The sequence below is a fragment of the Ursus americanus genome, chromosome 5 (genome assembly GCF_024610735.1).
Source record: "Ursus americanus isolate L20-20 chromosome 5, mUrsAme1.1.p, whole genome shotgun sequence".
Lineage (NCBI taxonomy): Eukaryota > Metazoa > Chordata > Mammalia > Carnivora > Ursidae > Ursus > Ursus americanus.
In genome coordinates, this window is record NC_142131.1 from 62388886 (window position 1) to 62401383 (window position 12498).

The window sequence follows — 12498 nt, forward strand, 5'->3', positions numbered from 1 at the left end:
GTCTGTTCTAAACAATGTACTTTCATTGCTATGAGAGAGTTTATATGATGTCACTGACTGTGGGCTATATTCGTCTTAAATTGCTAAAATATGATGATAATTAATTGTTTCAATGTATTTTTCTCTTTTAGAGAAAGGACAGAAGAGTTTATGCACCATGAGCCAGGGATTTACCTGCTGGCCTGGATGCACAGTGGAAATTATACTCAGCAGGAGGAACAGTGGGGGCATGAGAGAGAGACGACAAAGATCTTGGGAAACCAGTCCCCCCTCCATTTGCTCTGACTTAGGAGTCTTACCAGGGGACAATATATCCACCACTCAGCCTACATAGTAGTGAAAGACATTATACGTCGCTTGATAAAAAGATGCCTGAAAGACAAAGTGACAAGCCTTCAAATCACAAAAGTTCAAAACGTCAGCAGAGTTCTAGAAACAAGGGGTGTCCTGAGATCAGATGACACTATTTCTTCGACATCTCTTCTTCACACAGAGAGGACCTAACTGAGGAATCACTGTGTTAAGTCTATTCTCCCGTCACAAAGGACAGGAATCCTGGAGGCACAAAGCCCTTGAGTTCCCTGTCTCGCAGCTGCCAACCTGGCGTGAACTGAGCGACGTCTTCTTTGAAGTTATCACCTCATCAGTATTCCGTTCAGCTGAAGCTTTCCTGGCATGCCCTCTGCTCTTGCTTAAGCTCACACTGAGAGGGGAGGCACCTGATTATAAAGGAGAGGACTGAAGGATCTTCTTTAGATGTGACAGTTCGAAAAGAATGTTTGTGGAAGTGGGTACTTGAGAGAAGCCTCCAGGGCAAATTCCAACAAAATCAACCCTAACACTTAAAATTAGAGGCAAAGATTATTTAAACAAAGTGAAGTGACCATGGATTTGAATGCCTTGGAAGAATTTAAGGCATTTTCCCATAAGTTTAAAGAAGTTTGATTATTTTCTATAATTAGAAAGAAACACAGTGGGAGACATCACCTATTCCATCCACAATTTCCTCTTCTGTGAAGCAGTAAAATCTCTAAGCATATGACAAATTTTTAAAAAATCTCATCCTGAAAGCTGTTACTTAGCATCTAGGGACTGAAATTATCAGGGGGAAAAAAACCCTGCATTTTAATACTCTAAAGACAATCAGCTTAAGAAGAAATAAAATATTCCTGTATTTCTCTAGTACGGTTTCTCAGAGATATCATGTGAAAATACCTTTGAGCAAAAATATAGAAGATATTACTCAAGGGGCGCATGGTTACGCATCCGACTCTTGGTTTCAGCCTGTGATCGTGGGGTTGTGAGATCGAGCCCCGTGGGGTGCTCCAAGCTGAGGAAGATTCTGCTTGGGAATTTCTCTCCCTCTCCCTCTACCCTCCCCCTTGCGCGTGCGCATGTGTGGGTGCGCACGCTCTCCCTCCCTCAAATAATTAAATAAATCTTTAAACACACACAAAAAAGAAAGATATTACTCAAGCCATACCTACAGCAGACTCACTGCCCCACTCTGTGAAGATAGGTGACATCCAGAAAAAACTAAACCACAGAATTTAAGATTCTTTCTGGTATCATTTCAGGTACAGAGCGTGATTTGTGTTTACTTGCCTAATAAGAGCTTGTTGTAAGAAACAAACGATGTTTAACTGGCAACGTACATTCCACTGTTAATTGTCAAACAGTCTCAGCATCAGATTCAATGATCATTTCACGTTGAAATCATAGAGAAAAAAAAATCTCTACTCACACTGTCTTCATTTGGAATGTTCTGGGATATCTGGATGACTTAAGAAGCTTTCCGTTTCTCTCCTATCTGCTTCTCCTGTCCATCTTCTTTTTTTAAAAAAAGACTTGATTGATTGATTTTCAGAGTGAGCAAGCACGTGAGCTGGGGAAGGAACAGAGGGAAAGAATCTCAATCGGACTCTGCTGAGTGGGGGGGGGCTCAAGGTGGGGTTCGATTTCACCACCCTGAGAGCATGACCCTAAGATCATGACCTGAGCTGAAACCAAGAGTCCGATGCTTAACTGACTGAGCCACCCAGGCGCCCCCCCCTCCCGCCCATCTTTGATCACACCCTTTGACACCGATGCTCCCTATACTCCAGCAATCTCCAGCCTCCTGCCATTATCGAAGCTGGCTTGGTCTCTCTCTCATCAGAAGCAGCACACCCATTGCTTCTGCTCAGATCTTCTCCAGTTTGCTGGGTAACTCCACTTCACCTTCCACCCTTTGGCCCACACCTTGTCATGGGTTTTCACAGACTCCCACAAGCAGGACTAATCATTCCTCTCCCTTTAACTCAGTACTTGGTGCCTTTATTAGAACATCTGTCATATCCTACTCTAAGTATTATTGGAAAGGTCAACTTCCATGTTATTTTCTTCTCCTCTTGGGGCCATCTTTATTTCAATAGTGATGCATAGTGTCATGTCAGGATGGTGGGGAGTCAGTTGCATGGAATCAGAATCTAGAAAGGTGTCTACCCTCCCCCCACCATATGTATCAGGGGAGTATTCCCTGGATGGTCTCCTTGAAGCTCCTATGACTGGGTGTGAAGTAAGGAGGCCTCTGATGGATGGAGGGAGAGGAAATTCCTTAGCATTCCGACACACCTCTGCTAAGACATTCTCAAAGTTTCTTCAAACTCAGTTCTTTCATGTGTTGATTCGGGATAGCATTACAAAAGTGGGGATTTGTTTACTTCCACAAGTTTTAAAAAAGGTGTGAGGCACTTGGTTTTGAAGTGTGCACTAGCTGCTAAGACTGTTTTGTTTTTGACCTTTCGGGGCTTCGGCTAAAATTAAGACAAAAAGTTATTTAGAGAAACAAGTTACTGCCAGGCGAGAGTTCTAGAGAAAACACCCAAAGTTTCCCATACCCCCAAAGTGGAATTTGAGGGCATGTAAAAATGGCCCCGTCTCCCGAGTGCGCAGAAAATTAGAGCTCGTGGGCCTCGTAGTGTCTCCCTGTCTGAGGACGCAGAGCTGAAGGGGGTGGGCTGGACAGGCCTCTCAGTGACTGAGGAGATGCCCACAGCGCCAAGATCATCCACACTCCTGAGAGCCGAGTCAGGGCCAACGCACATTCGAGGGACAATCAGGAGCCAAGATAACGTGCAGGGTGACACTGCGTTCAGGTTATACTGCAGCCCACACGTGTCCCCTCTGCTGAGCAGCATTCCGTGAACGTGTGACATCTTTCTTGAAAATGAGTATCTGCCAGCAGACTGAGAAAACGGTACTAGATTTGATTCCTAGAACATTTTTCATAACTTAGGATACTATTTCAAAAACAAGAAACATAACCAAACATAACTTCACTTAAATATCCATTCAATACTCATCAGCAAAGAGGAAAACACTAAGAATTCGTCTCTATGCCATCCATGGAGAGGACTCACAGGGTCATAAAGATCTTCAAGATTTTCAGGCTAGTGCCAGAAAATAGACAGACGTCCCTCACAAAGCCGCATGGGACTGGCTTACATAGAGTAAGCTGTCATAAGAAAGTCCTTCTATTAGCAATCTGTGGCATCTGTTTCTAAAAGAAGAGTTCTTTTGAAGTGGATACTTCTTGTCAGGGAGGCATTCTTAAGTGCACACTTAAAAAATTGGTTACTGTGCCTCCTTATATCCTGGGGCTAGAGGGCAAGCATGGTTTCATACCTGAGGGATGCTGCCTTCTTTGCTGTGTGCAAATAAAATAACCCCAAAATCCTTCTTAACGTAAGAGCTATAGATCTTTTTTTTTTTAAGTGACTTCTCCATCAGATGACTTTTTCAAAAAAGGTTTCTCTATTTTATAGAGAGCAAGTGAGTGGGGGGAAGAGTAGTGGGAGAGAGAATCCTTAAGCAGACTTCCTGCTGATCGTGGAGCCTGATGCAGGGCTCCATCCCAGGACCCTGAGATCATATCAAGAGCCGATATCAAGAGCCCTACACTCAACTGACTGACCTACCCTGGTGCCCCAAGATCTATAGATCTTTTTGATAAAATGCGGGCACATTTTAGTCAGTGTGTCATATTTATACCAAATCCCATACAGGTTTACCTTAATGGTCTCTTAAGTTTTTTTATAATTGTGATTTTGGTGACCAGGAGAAATGGGGCATTTAGTCTGAGGAAACTGGGTATTTAAGTCTTCATCATTTTCTCTCTATATTTTTACAATAATTCACCAGAGAATTTCACACAAAAGTACATATTTTAGTAAGTCCCTTTTCTTATAATATGATTCCCTTTTAACTCGGATACTTGCCCTAAGCTCTGGCAGATACTTGTCTCCATCAAATAGCTTTGGACCTAACTGTTTGCAATGGGGAGGGGTTGGGAAAAAATGATTCGCTAACTCCTAACAGTTTCTAGACATGGATTCAAATTCTCTCTCTCTCTCAGACAGTTCCTTAGAACATACCCACTCTCCAACTTACGTGTTGTTTTTCTCAGTCATTGTACATAAATATGTATATATTTATTATATAACTATAAATTATATATAAGTAAATATATGAAATGTGAACCATCCATCATCATTTTTATGCCATCACACTCTGTTTAGATTACTCTCATTTTTACCATTTTTGTCTTCTTACCCCCTGCCACCTCCAATCTTCCATTTGAGATCCTATGTATTCTTTCTGAAGAAGTGTTTTTCTTCCCAATGGTAAGCTCCTCTAGTATTAGTTCTTTCAGCATCTGTTTGTCTGCAAATATCATTTTTTTTGCTTTAATTTTCTAAAGGCACTTTTGCTGTGTATGAAATTCTGCTGGGCAGTTATTTTCTGTCAGCACTTTGAAAATATCACTCAGCTGTCTCCTGTTTTCCATTGTTGCTGTCGAGAAATTAGGTTTTCATTTAACTGTCATACATTAGAATATAATCCCTGAAGTTTTCTTAACCTTCTGATTGCTTTTCAACTTCCTCCTTGTCTTTAGTTTTCAGCAGTTGCTGAGATGATTAGGTGTAGATTTTCTTTTGTATTTACCCTGCGTGTTGTTCATAGTCTTTTTGAAAAAGGGTTTTTTAAAAAATGGGTTTTGTCTTTCATCGGTTTTACAAAAATAATATTCATCATGTCTTTAAATTTTTCCTTCCATTTTTCTTGGGTCCTGTAGGATTCCAACTACAATTATGTGAAGTATTCTTACCTCGTTTTCCATGTCTCTTATGGTTTCCCCCCCTTTGTCTCTGTGCACCTTCGCTCTTACACTAAAATTCTTGTTCAGTTGCTTTTGATTTATTTTTAAACCACCCACTGAGTTTTTCACTACAGTTATATTTTTCACTTCTAGAATGTCTGTGCATTTTTTATAGTCAGCAATTTTCTCCTGAAAATTTTAATTCTGGCTATTATCACCTCATACACAGTATAATTATTTCAAAATTTGTTTCTGATATTTGGAGCCTCAGTTGGTCGTTTTTACATGTCCTAAACCATTGGGGCTGCTATAACAGAAGGACACAGCCCGGATCGCCGACAAATTAATTTCTCACAGTTCTGGAGGCTGGGAGTCCAACACTAGAGTGTCAGCATGGTTGGGTGAGGGCCCTCTTCTTGGTTGCAGACTTCTCATTGTATATTCATGCACAGGTAGGGGCTCAGGAGCTCTGTGGCGTCTCCTTTATGAAGGCACTAATTCCATTCATGAAGGTTCCACTCTCATGATATATAGTCACCTCCCCAAGGCTGCATCTACCATTACCTTCACCTCTCTTGGTTTGGATTTCAATGTAAGTATTTTGGGCGGACACAAACATTCAGACCACAGCATTATGTTTTGTTATTGCTGTTGGCTTTCAGTCATGCTGTTTTGTCTCCTCACTTGTCTGATTATGTTAGGATAATTTGATTATTATTATTATTTTGGTTTTTTTTTTTTTTTTTTTTTTTTTTTTTGTGAGAGAGAGAATGTGCATGAGTGGGCGGGAGGGACAGAGGGAGAAGGAGAGAGAGATTTTTAATCAGGCTCCATGCCCAGTGTGGAGCCTGATGCAGGGCTCGATCTCACAACTCTGACATCATGACCTCAGCCAAAATCAAGAGTCAGACACTTAAACGACTGAGGCTCCTAGGCACCCCAAATTATGTGTTTGAAAAGTCATTTGAAGAAATAATTTGAGATCACATATGCTGTCATGTTCCAAACATGCCATCTTGTTTCCAAGTCTTTTTGTTTTCCTTCTACTATCTGCCATGGGGCACTAGAAATCTGGGCTTGCCTCGATCCATCTGAGGGACTGAGATTAGTTGGAGCTAGGCTCCAATTCCTGGAAAGACCTTTTAATATAGAGCTCATTCTTACCCCAGGGTGGGGCTCTTTTCACCTAATAAATGAGAAGTCATGCAATTCCTCTTCTTTGGAGGTTTCTGGACTCCAATCCCCATCTCCTGGTCTACACCAGACTGTCAAAGTGCTTAATTCACCTCTGAGTACTTTGGCTCTCCTGTCTTGAGTGGCATAATTAAAGGGGAAAGTCAACCCCAAATTCCAGGCTTACCTCACTGGGGCTCTATCCTTTCCCAAATTCTGGTCTGATAAACTTTAGCTTTCTTTTCCCACCCTCCAGCATTTTCAGAATGCGTGAGTTTTCCCTCAGGTTGTCTAGATATTCTCGAAAGAGTTGGGTCCAAAATATTTTATCTACCCTATTAGAAGCAGAAATGCCTTCAATAATATTTTTAATTACTCTTACATTAGTCAAATATCATTTGTGATCCTTCATTTTGAATATCTGACCTTTGATTCATTTTAAATTTGTGTCATAAAACATGTCCCCAAAGCCAAGGCATATCACATATAAGAACAAATGAAATTTCTTCCTTCATTTGTAAAACTGTGATCAACAGAGTGAAGTATTTTTATAGAAATAGGATGCATTTCTAATTATCCAGAAAATCTGTTAACTGGAAATATGCAACAGAGGCAACCTGATGTGAATGTCCATTCACATGGATCAAGATTTTCCACTCAGAAGTTGAGTGACTTTGGGAAAATTTTTTACTTACATGTGTCTCATTTTCTTCATACATATTATGTGATAATAACACTTCCTTTCGTGGCCTGTTAGGGTTTAATTAATGTATTTACGGCGTTTGTCACAAAATGATAAAGGCTCTTCTTTTTCTAGGACTGGTAGGTTGCCATTTTTTTTTCTTTTTCTTTTTGTGGCTCTCTAAATGACCCATTGTAAGAGAAATTTTATATTTTGGACGTTGCTTCAAGCTAATTCTCTGTTGTTATTTTCAGATCTTGAAAAGTGAAAATGAATGGTAAACACATTTATTCACTAGCTGGATTTTGTCCTCACAGGGCATATCAATACCAACAACGCTCTAAAGTGTTGTCACAATTTCCCAATGTTCTCTCTCTAATCTACCACATAGAACTTATGAAAGCCATTTTTATTTGTGGGGTCTCTATTATTGTATTGAAGTATATATATATTTTTTATAGGAGAAAGGAAAGAGTAAAGTTTTGTAATTCATCACTTTTTAAAACAAAAGTGGGTAAACACGGTACAGGTCACAAGAGTGTGTGGGTGATACATATGTCCGGAAATTTTAGAAACTTTAATTTAGGATACGGTGGGGAGTCTTCTTCATCAAATTTAAGAACACTCTGGAATTCAGATGGTCGTCATGCTTAATGAAATAATCTTTACCCAAAGTTTAGGAATAATTAGAAGAATCTACTTCATATTTTTATCTTTTAAACAATTCCATGATCCATATGAAAATATATTTCTAGTTACAGAAATCCTTGACCTCTCTCATTAATAAGGTTATACGTTTGAAAAGCAGCCTAAACAGCAAAAAAAAAAAAAACCACAAACCCCACTTTGTACTCCGACTAAACACACAAAAATAAATGGACTCATGTTGACTGCTAATGCATACCAGGCACTAAGAGCACTTTTACATGTAATCTATCATTTAATGCCCAATACAAATTTGTGGTATCTGACTTGTGAACTGCGCAAACTGATAAGATCATAAATAAATACAGATAACTTCCAGACATAGCTGGTTTTTCACATCATGCCTTTCCTGGCTCTTCTCTAGTTTTATTTTTGTTCAAGTCAGTCACATGCCACCTAGTGATATTATAAAGAATTGCAACTTATTATTTATTAATATACATTTTCCTACAGTGAATCCTTTCCTCTAACAGCTTTCTTCTTTTCTCTTTCTTCTCTTTTTCTCTACCCCACCCCCACCACATGCTGAAAGGCAGTTAATTATATGGTAGCAATGTGTGCTTAACCATTGATGCATGCTTGCCCCAGGCGACCCTAACATAAATTGTGCTAGGAATAGATAAAATCTCAGCTCTGATAGTCACAAAGAAAAAAGGAAATGAGAAGAAAAGAAGAGAAAATTTTATTAAAAGTAAATATACTGAATGTCAATTACAGTGAGACAAAATACAAAAGGAAGTAACTTTGAATGTATTTTGATCTTACTACACGTATAATACATAGCTGTATGTCTTGTGTTACTCTTCCCATCCCTTTAAGAAATCCTAATTATTGAAGCATTCTCAAATTTAAAATTTCTCTCAAAGAAATAAAAAAGCCCTTGTCTTTGCATAATATAATTTAAGCACAGTGTTTCAGAAGTTAGCTGCCTTATCTACATCTTCCTATTTTTAAATACAAAAAAAAGAACCTATCAGATTACAGAGTGAAAGAAAAAAATGCTATAAGTGCAAAATCCATGTAATGAGGTATCCGAGTAATGTTATGTATATTTTCCCAAATATTCCATATTGACTCTACTTAAAAAAAAAAAAAGACGATTCTACACTGAGCCAGTTCACTTACATCATGAAAAATAATAAGGACAAGAATTACTCCTTTGTGCTCAACGACTCAATAAGACTATAGTAGGTACCTCAGGGTATGGGATCTTAAAGTACTTTCTAAAAGAGCATGGCCTTCAGGGTTTGCCATATATAAATGTACCATGAGAAGCCACCTGGGATGGGTTATTTGGGGAAGTGCCTTTGTCACCCAAAACACCTCTCCAACATAGCTACACTTTCAGATTTTTTTCATTTAGAAATCTAGTTTTGGGCTGTACAGTGAAAAGGGAGTTTGACATGCAAGTGAGGCCACAGTAACAGCTAATGGACGTACAAAAGGATGAGCGCCTCCCACCTGTATCCCAGCCTTTCCTCAAGGCTCATTTCATAGCTGTCCTCCAGTCTGACATGAAGTGGAAAGAAGGGCACCGTGAAGGGTGCGAAAGTGCACAAAAGGGGATGTCAGAAAAATACTCCGCCTCCTCAACAATGTTTCCTCAAGTGACCTTCAACCCTCTAGAACTGAAGACTCTGCCAGAGCTTCTGTCCTTTACTTTGAGGCGTGCCCTGGATGAAGGGAGGGCTACAGGCAAAGGCCAGCCTCTGTCTCCACGCAGAATGACAGGAAGCGCTGGGGGCTGCTAATGTCCTGTGACAGCTCTCCTGGTGGGGCAGAGGTGAGGGGAACGGCAACAGCCTGGGACCACATGCCATCTTCCACAAGCCTGCCCTGAGCCCCAGATCCTGACTTGGAGTTAATATGGCCAAGTCACTAATGGCACAGTCCTCAGAAGACAGTATGCAGCAACCTTTAAAAGTAGTATTGTAGGTATAGGCGACCAGGAAGAGAGAAGCCGATTTAAATCTCATAATAATGGGAAAGAAGTATTAATGCCACATCCAGGATGCCGTTCATGTCATTCCACATAGAGTCAGTTTCCCTACAGTTTTCTTTTTCACAAATGGCTTTGTCTCTAAGAGGATGAGCGACAGTTGATGCCAGCAAAATATTTTATATATGCGTATGAGCTCTAAAGGACTTTCAGCCTCCAAGAGATAAAACATTATGTGCATTAATAACCAGCTATGCCAATTTAATTAACAGGGAAATAAATTACTTACTACTTTTAAAGAATAAATGACATTAGGAGGAAATGCAATTATTTTATATAAAATGTGTGGTGCTTCCTAAGTCTACCTATTATCTCTCTTGCACACACAGAAGCACCATCCACACAAACTTCCTTTTTCATCTTCAACATTCTTCTAAATAAGAGGACTTCACAGGCCCGCTCTTGATGCCAGAATGAACCCCTTTCATTTGCTGATTGAGATCTGGCTCACCAGCCAATGTTTCCTGCTGGGTCCTTACAGAGGGTGCATTCATATTTTATCCTAATTTATTCATTATCAAACATCAAACCTTTGGAAGATAAAACGAAAACCGAGTGAACAATGCCAGGAGGATTGACTGGTTTGTTTTCATCTTCACTCTCAGATGAAAGAATTCTTCACTAGCACTACCCCTCTAACAACACAGCAGCCAGGTAATTGGGGGCAGGGGGTGGGGGAAATGACAGGCTGGGCCAAACCACTGGTGCACACAATAATCTCCAGCATCCAAAGTATCTAATGAGAACCTGAGAACCCAAGGCCTTGTATGAGTTGACCCAATCTTGTAATTAAGTATCAAAAATCCCCAAGCTACTTATGAGCATCTCCAAGTTACACACCCAAATCTCTACATATGCAAGACGAAAGACACAAGTCATGCTTTCCTTCTGGGAGGAAAGCTTTAATGACAACTCTGGCCAAGCATCAGATTTTCAGTATCAAAGACCCCAGTTTCTGTGTTAGTTCTGCTGCTTCGAGATGGCATTAATAATGGATACGTCACATATTCTTATTTATAAAAAGGGCTATTACCTTCCTCAAGGGTATTTGAGAAGGTGGATGAAATCATAATGGGAAGGTTGCTTACAAATGTCCAGTCATATATACACTGATAGTATTGCTGGTCCAAATCTGGTAAAGCAGCCAAGACAGCAACATCCTCCACCGTAAGCGGCCTCAAGTAGGAGCCGTGGCAAACCTGCTAGGATGTAGCATGCTATGTCTGTACCACGGGAGCTCAGATATGTAGATTTCTGCCCCACTTAAAATGCCAAATTAAAAACTTATTCTCCGGCTTAAGATATGTTATATTCTGTCGAAGGTGTCCTAACAACATGAAGTAAACATAATTCGGCGAATATCATCTCTTGAGATTGTCACTAAAAACCAGGGAACAGCAGTCACAACAAGGCAACAGTACACAGAGTGGAAAAGAGGTAAATTCACAACCACTGTGGGCAGAAGCCAGAGCAATCTTTAGGACCCTGGCTGGTCTGAGATTTTCTGGGGTGTTTCACCGGAGCTGATGCCATTTTAGGTTAGTGTTGCTGTTCCAGTGTAAGGAGGGCAACCCTTAAAACTCATCTCTGTCCTATTTTTGGCTTACTTGATCATTTGCAGTATGAAAACGATGAACGTTTTATTGAAGTCTTCTCAACAATGGACTGACAGTTAAATAATTTGGTGGATTTCCATTCTTGCTACCACCCAAGGGCATGGGTGTTCCTGAATGTTGAAGCACCCTCTTTAAAAATTAACCTATGGGGAGCCTGGGTGGGTGACTCAGTTGGGTAAGTGTCTGATTCAGCCCAGGTCATGATCTCAGGGTCCTGAGATTCAACCCTGCATAGGGCTCCAAACTCAGCAGGGAGTCTGCTTGTCACTCTCCCTCCCTCTCTGTCCCTCTTCCCCCACTCATGTTCTCTCTCAAATGAATAAAATCTTTAAAAAAATAAAAATGAAAATCAACTCAAAAAGATTTCGGGCTATACCCATCACCTCCTACTGGTCCTCGTACTTTATTAAAGCACTTTGGTCCCTTAATGTGGATCCAAGGAGAGAAGGACCATCTCCTTTTAGCCACTTCCTGCATAATGATCAGGTCAAAAGAAGTAGAAGGTTACATAGTAATTTGGAAAATTCAGGATTCTTCTAGAGTCATTGCTGGATTTGATGCTCCTTTCTTTCCCTAAGTGTAAACTCAGGCCAGCCTGGTTGGTATGCTCTCCAGATGACAGCCTGGCCAAAAGGTGATCTAAGGAATTCAAACGTAATTCTGGTTTGGCTATCTAGATTCTCTTATTGCAGTGACATGATTCTAGATCATAAAAATAATGACCACTCAGCTGCATCTACTGCTGACCAACAGACTACATGTGCCAAATTGTGATACAATGGGTCTCTGTTGGATAAAAATGCCCTTTCTGGGGCGCCAGGGTGGCACAGCAGTTAAAGCGTCTGCCTTCGGCTCAGGGCGTGATCCCAGCGTTCCGGGATCGAGTCCCACATGGGGCTCCTCCGCTGGGAGCCTGCTTCTTCCTCTCCCACTCTCCCTGCTGTGTTCCCTCTCTCGCTGGCTATCTCTCTGTCACATAAATAAATAAAATCTTTAAAAAAAAATGCCCTTTCTCCTCTTGTACCTGTCCCTTCTTGACACAGGTCTGGACATAGGTAGGGGATATCTGGGTCAAAGATGAAGTCAGAGCAGCTAAGATGGGACATTCTGATTCGGTGGTGGCAGAGAGGTAATAAGCTTGGCACCAGGGTCTGAGGGAAAACCTTGGACCCCAAGAATGAAG

At 40.6% G+C, this 12498-nt stretch overlaps 2 protein-coding genes and 1 long non-coding RNA gene across 3 annotated transcripts in view; 1 reads left to right on the forward strand and 2 right to left on the reverse strand.

Moving 5' to 3' along the window:
• LOC148110132 (uncharacterized) overlaps positions 1 to 1278 on the forward strand; it is a 50093-nt gene extending 48815 nt beyond the window's left edge. Inside the window, exon 5 of the long non-coding RNA XR_015724584.1 lies at positions 132 to 1278. This is a non-coding gene — a long non-coding RNA (uncharacterized LOC148110132). The remainder of the gene's footprint in view (positions 1 to 131) is intronic.
• The window catches only part of ADAMTS19 (ADAM metallopeptidase with thrombospondin type 1 motif 19), a 270506-nt gene extending 268674 nt beyond the window's left edge, over positions 1 to 1832 (reverse strand). The window contains exon 1 of the mRNA XM_087862326.1: positions 1745 to 1832. The gene's annotated coding sequence lies outside the window, so the exon portion shown is untranslated. The remainder of the gene's footprint in view (positions 1 to 1744) is intronic.
• ISOC1 (isochorismatase domain containing 1) overlaps positions 1802 to 12498 on the reverse strand; it is a 223530-nt gene continuing 212833 nt past the window's right edge. The window contains exon 6 of the transcript XR_015724583.1: positions 1802 to 1885. The gene's annotated coding sequence lies outside the window, so the exon portion shown is untranslated. The remainder of the gene's footprint in view (positions 1886 to 12498) is intronic.